General features: G+C 41.9%; 1 protein-coding gene across 1 annotated transcript in view; it reads right to left on the bottom strand.

The window, feature by feature from the left end:
• Positions 1 to 5,583, bottom strand: part of RABL6 (RAB, member RAS oncogene family like 6) — a 64,631-nt gene extending 59,048 nt beyond the window's left edge. Inside the window, exon 1 of the mRNA XM_025203010.1 lies at positions 5,455 to 5,583. The gene's annotated coding sequence lies outside the window, so the exon portion shown is untranslated. The remainder of the gene's footprint in view (positions 1 to 5,454) is intronic.
• Between the last annotated feature and the right edge of the window lie 747 nt (positions 5,584 to 6,330).

The raw sequence follows: 6,330 nt of genomic DNA, 5'->3' as shown, positions 1-6,330 counted from the left end.
GGAGGCTGTTAACTGAAACTTCTACTTGCTTGTGAGTACTCCTACTTTTTGTATTTAAATTTCTTTCTATTTAGAATCCCTGCTTCCTGCAAGTTTATTCATAGTACCTGATAAAACAGGTTATCACCCAGAAGACCTTATGCCTCTCTGAACCAGAAAGCTTCTAAGGTGCCACCCTCCCCTGTCTCTGAAGCATCAAGAAAGTTGAAAACCTAATGCAATTTCAATTCCTCAGAATTCAAACTTTTGGAAAAAAAATGCACTTCTGCCAAAAGGAATAACAACACCATGGAGTTGTCTCATTCTGTAACACTAAAGAGCTAGATTTTATATCTTCATCTCTGTAAAGTCCTGGTGCATAATCAAGCGTTGCCCTTTCATACTATCACTACTAATAAGGGGCCTGTTGGCCAACTTAAGTCAGTGACACCTGAGCAAACCCTTTGAAGACTAGTAGGTTTGCAAGGGAGACACTAAAGCAGTAAACCAAAGAAAGTAATGTTTAGGGGGTTTCACTGAGGATTGCAGCAACTCTTTATTTTTTATTTGTGCGATGAAAAGAAAGAGGCAGGGGACGGTTGAGTTTGCAAAGATGCAAGTTTAAAAAAAGAAACAAACAAACACCAAAGTCTTTTCTCACAAACTGAACTATCTGATGATATGGAAGCAGACAATAGATAAAGACCCAGACCTCCACATAGCCATATTTCTTAGATTATCTGTAGGGTAAAACCACACTTTTCATGAGGGCATCACAGCCATATCTTTAAAGGTATTTACATACTTAGCAAAGCAAAGTCGCACATAGTATCATCTTTGTAACAGACAAGGTTCCTTGGGTGAATTTGATATCTTTTATTAGACCAACCCAATCTTTGTAACAATGTTTCAGTAGGTTGTGTGCCCAACTCTCCTTGACTTCAATATGCATTAAGCCATCTGCATCTTTAGAAATCTCAACAGCCTTGAAGATGTGGCCCCTAGTCCTTCGGTTTGCCAAAATAAGCATGCACACATAAACCAAGGTTGAACTGGTGCAGTGCCAACTTCCTCGGCCCCTGCAGACAAGCTGATCCACTCACTGCCTCTTGCTGTTCACAGTTTTGCCAGCCAGCTCTGCTTATAAATTAAGACACCGCTGATCAGTTTTACTAGTGGCATTCACAATGCTGGCCTGGAAACAGTCATGGCAATTCCATGCTCCTGAAGAAGGCTCTGGAGACTGGAATAACTCCCAGAGGAAAATGAATTTTCCCCTCAACCTTCCCACCCATAAAGTGATGCTTAGATAGCGATAACATAAGAAACCCATCTCCATGTATAACCTCACAGTGACCAACAGGCTGAGGTGAGGGGCATACTAGTAAAAGACATCTTGGGCCCCAGAATGGATGACCCTTCCCAACAGATAAAACTTTGGAGGGATTATAAGAGGTGAGAAGGCTCCTTTTTCATTTCAGCAGCTGTATGGATTATTTCTGAAGACAACTACAAGCCAGAGGCTAGCATGAAAGATGGAGCCCTCCTAACATGCACGGAAGAACCCCCGGTACAAAAATTCCAATGCCATCCTGCGTCTCATTACCAGTGTGGCCGAATTTATCACCAGGACTTTGCCCTTGTGCTCCAACAAGCCTCACCCGTATCCTGATCTTGACTGCAATTTCAGCTATTAAGTTAGTTTACTTAATAGGTATTGGGTAAATTGCTCAGGTCCTGCTCAGCAGTAACTCTTCCAGCTACCTAAGGAATTGAGCTAACTGTCCTAGAAAAAAGAGAAGCAAGTTTTGGTGATAGCTTTTCCTGGACCAATGCTATAGTTGGAAGAGATGTTAGACAAGCTTTGAAGGACAAGTGTCTCCTTCAGATTTGGAAACACTGCTTCTTACATTTCCTGGACCATCACAGCTATACCACCACTTCAACCCTAACAGAAAGAAATGGGCAACTATCTGCGATATATTAAGATCCAAGAGATAACACTTTTCCAAAGTATTTACTGAAATAAAGATTATTCCCCTGTGCTAAAAGTGAACAATATTCATACCAGCTGCTACACTCAACCAGCGCTCTAGTTTTTATCAGGAACAGAATTCCTGACTATCTTGAACATACAAGCAGATGATTAGCTCTGTTAGTACTGCTGTGCTCTCCTTCTATGACTCACACAGGACAATACAGGCAGTATTCCATCCAAATGGATTGTGAAGGCAGGTCTTTGAACAAGACTGTCAAGTCACAGTTTCAAAACTGACTTGCATTAGCCTTGTATTTCAAGGCCCTGGCTCAAAACCACTCAAAGATCTCTATTCAAGCTGTCCTTTGGCATAATATTCTGCAGCCGCTTCCTCACTACAGGCATTGTTTACTCTCAAGAAGTGGTTAGTGGGGGAGTCAGTAAGGCCTCTCATTACAAAGACTTATTTAAATACAAGAATAACTCATTTGCTGGTTGACTTCATCACCAAGGACTCCCAGGCCACCACTAACAAATCTACTCATGCACCCTTTAAATGAATCACTTCACATGCTCTGGACTATAAAACCTGCAAAACTGGACTAGCTCAGTTACCCCAAGCATGGATAAACACTCAGGCTACTCTGAAAAGAAGTCATGATGTAATTACTCATTTGAATTTTGGGGTTCCCCTCTGGCAGTCAGAAGCAACATGGCATTAAGGAAACACAAACTAAACAACTGTACATTAGAATCCAGAGTGCCAATGGCTTGGACTGTTATCTTCAGCAACAGAAACAAATGTACAAAATGTACAAAAGTCCAGACAGTAGAACAGAGTTCAGAGAAACATTCTGGCTTGTTCTGTGAAGAAACACATCCAGATCCCTCAAATAGTGTGAACAATATGCTTTCAGTATGAGGCTTCAGAATAATTACAAAAAGTTGACACAAGTGACACATCCCACCTCTTCTTTTCTACATCTTTCAGTACTGACATTCTAAGGATTCTGGAACATTTGACTGCAATTAAATGAGAAACTGTAACTACTCTCTGTCTCCTGGTCTTTGTTCAGAGTACCTGGCCTCTGGCACTGGCAAAATAAATAATATTTCTCTCTTGCAAAATAAATCAGCTAGCAAGACAGTAATTGGATCTAGGCTGACTTCTGAAAGTGCCCATGTCTTCTCTATCTTAGATGGAAAGTTTTCACAGCAAGAAACATGCCTGCAATGTGTTTAAAGGCTGGGTTTTTACCTTCATAGCACAATTTGTAATAAAATCAGCAGGTGAAATTCCTGCACTCTTAGAAATAATTAGGGGGGAAATATTTAAGTTGAAACTGATGCAAGTGAAAGAATTTCAGTTCTCTCTTTCATGCAGTTATCAGAATTTTTTTGGCACATTTCACCTTGGGGAGAGTACATCACTTTATGCCAGTGATTCTCAACCAGGGTGCCATGGCATCCTGGGGTACCTTAAGAGTCTTTCTAGGGTGCTACGGGGTGCCACACAATGCCATCACTGTTAGGTGTGCAAGCATGATTTACAAGATGAACCCAGAATTTTCAAACAAGAATTCATACTTTTAAAACCATTCTGACCTGATGTGGTCTTTCCAAGTTCTTTGCAGCAGCAGAATTGCTCTATTATTTTTCTGTGGTCAAAAAAACAACTGAAAACTAAGAACTGACATTTTCTGAGGGGTGCCTTGTGTTTAAAGAGGTCTTATGCTATAGACGGCTATTATTTCTGATCCCTAAGCTTTGCTAAAACTGAGCCTCACCTTAACTCTGACCATATGCCGTGAAGATGACAAGATTTACCCAAAGAACAGCAAAACTAAGCTGCTATATGAAATGCCTATACTCTAGGACTACATCTACACCAGACATAAATGGGAGCCAGGTAACCAAATATAGATGAAGTCTAATTTTCAAAGCAAAATAAATCCACACAGAGCAGCACAGCATGCCCTTCCCCACCCCACCCAGCCACTCAGAAGTTGGACAGCCCTGACCTAAACAATTTTCAGTCTCTTACTTCAAACATCAGCAATGCTTTGACATTCCAAGAGATGGAGAAAGACAGAGCTAAGTTACACAGATAAGTACCACACTTCTAGCCCAAAATTGCCAACAGAACTCAGATGTGCTGCAGAAACCACAGAATACTGCACAAAATATGCAGCAGTTGCCTTGTGCCAGCTGATGTGCGGGATAGAAAGACAGCCCTCTCAAATGTGCTTTTAAGGAAACAGGAAAAACCTACAGGATACTAACTAAGCCTTTAATCTTAAAGCTTGAAGCCTTTAAGGCATGGCCAAATGCAGAGTTAAAGAATTCTTCTCAAATAATCTAAGACCCCCCCACTATTTCTATTCAGAGGGCTCAGCTATGTTTCAGAGCATGTGTTATAACTGTCAGAAATAAGATAGTACCATACTTGTTCAATTCTAGTCAAGAGAGAGCACCCAGAATGAAAGGTAGGAGTGCAATGCTTGGAAGCTGAACAGGGGTAAATTGTTTATCTAATCACATTAGCCTACACACACATACTTACCCTGTTTGTAGACCCAATAATTTAATAGGCTACTGAGCGCCATGGGTGCAGTTTTTGGAGTCACAGCCCACAGAGTAGGAGGGACTAAGGAAGATTTAAGTCACCTTTAGCCCCCTATATAGAAAGCTATAATCAAGATGGAAATGGCATCCAGTGCTAAGTTCCAGCAGCCTGGTAGTGCCATTAAAAACTGCAGCAGTGACATCTGCAATGGCCCTGTTCCTTCTTTCCCTCTGGCTGGAGTTCAAGGAGATAGTGTCACATACAGCTTGCTCCTTCCTTAGGCAGCTTCTCTGCTTGACATTCTCCCATGACTGGACCTGGAACTTTTACTGTCTCTTACTGCTGCCTAGCAGGAGGGAGAATCCCATGATCTCTGCAAGATTAACACATCCTAAAGAAACACTGCCTAATTCTATACATTTAAGGTTATTAGAGCTACTTGCATTTAGAAAAAACTTAGTGCACTTTTTGCCACTTATAGATGGTACTTACTGCTGAGATGTGAGACTAGATTACTCCATTTTATTTAGTACTACTCAATGTACTAACACAGTGATGTAGTGGTTATGTTTTCAACATCAGAGGGGCACATTTAAAAAATCATACCTTTTTTATTAACATAGCAAGAAAAATATCACGGATAGTTCTGTTCCTATTTCTATTCATTCAAAATCCTCCTGTGATGTTGATGCCTAAAGGCATCTGTTTTAATGGTTAAAAAATATGCAATTTCTCAGTGAAAGAATTTAAAAACAGGACTGAAACCTGAGAAGTAAATAAAACAACCAGAATGAGGAGTGCCCATTTTAAATCTCAACTGGACACTGGGACAGGGAACAAAGGAGTCTGTGACAACATCTACTCTCCAAGCACAGGTACTGTGCTATCCCTTCCCCTACTCAAGGCCCAATTCATCCCTCTGCCTTCTTACTTTTATAGTTCCAGTGGATGCTGGTGACTTGGATCTCCTGAGTAGGAATATATTCCTCAATAAACTTCTTTCCCTGGAGTCGGTGCCAAAGGGTCGTCTTTCCTGTGTTCCTGTCCCCACGGATAACAATTTTCACTGGGGGAGAAAAGCAGATCAAAAAATAAAACAAAACACATTAAAAACAAATCCCAGGTGTAATATTTTGCAAGTGTTATTCCAGTGGAATTAGGCCTTTCATAGATTTCATAGACATTAGGGCTGGAAGGGACCTCAGAAGATCATCAATTCCAGCCCCCTGCCCCAGGGGCAGAAAGTTAGCTAGGGTCAAAGGATCCCAGCAAGATAAGCATCCAAAGGTTTAAGAGTCCAGACTAGGTGCTTGCACCACCTCTGAAGGGAGTCTATTCCAGGCCTTGGGGGCTCGGACAGTAAAGAAGTTTTTCCTTATGTCCAGCCTAAAACGGTCTTGGAGGGGTTTGTGACGGTTGGACCTTGTCACCCATTGGGGCGCTCTGGTGAACAGGTATTCCCCCAGACCCTGATGCACACCCCTTATGTACTTATAGGCTGTCACCAGGTCACCCCTGAGCCTGCGCTTTTCCAGGCTGAAGAGTCCCATGGCTCTCAGCCTCTCTTCATAAGGCCTATTCTCTTGCCCTCTGATCGTGCGCGTGGCTCGCCTCTAGACTCTCTCAAGTTTCTCCACATCCTTCTTGAATTGTGGAGCTCAGAATTGGATGCAGACACAGGCTTTCATGTGACACAGGCTTGATACTTCGCTACAAAAGCTGACCAGCCATCCCTCAGATCAGAGTCAACTATTCAGGGCAGTTAAGAGCTGATGTCAAAAAAATCAAGCCTCCTGAGCCCTGCTCA

This window comes from Alligator sinensis, unplaced genomic scaffold (assembly GCF_000455745.1).
Source record: "Alligator sinensis unplaced genomic scaffold, ASM45574v1 scaffold235_1, whole genome shotgun sequence".
In the NCBI taxonomy this organism is placed as follows: Eukaryota; Metazoa; Chordata; order Crocodylia; family Alligatoridae; genus Alligator; species Alligator sinensis.
This window is presented reverse-complemented; position numbering and strand designations above follow the sequence as displayed.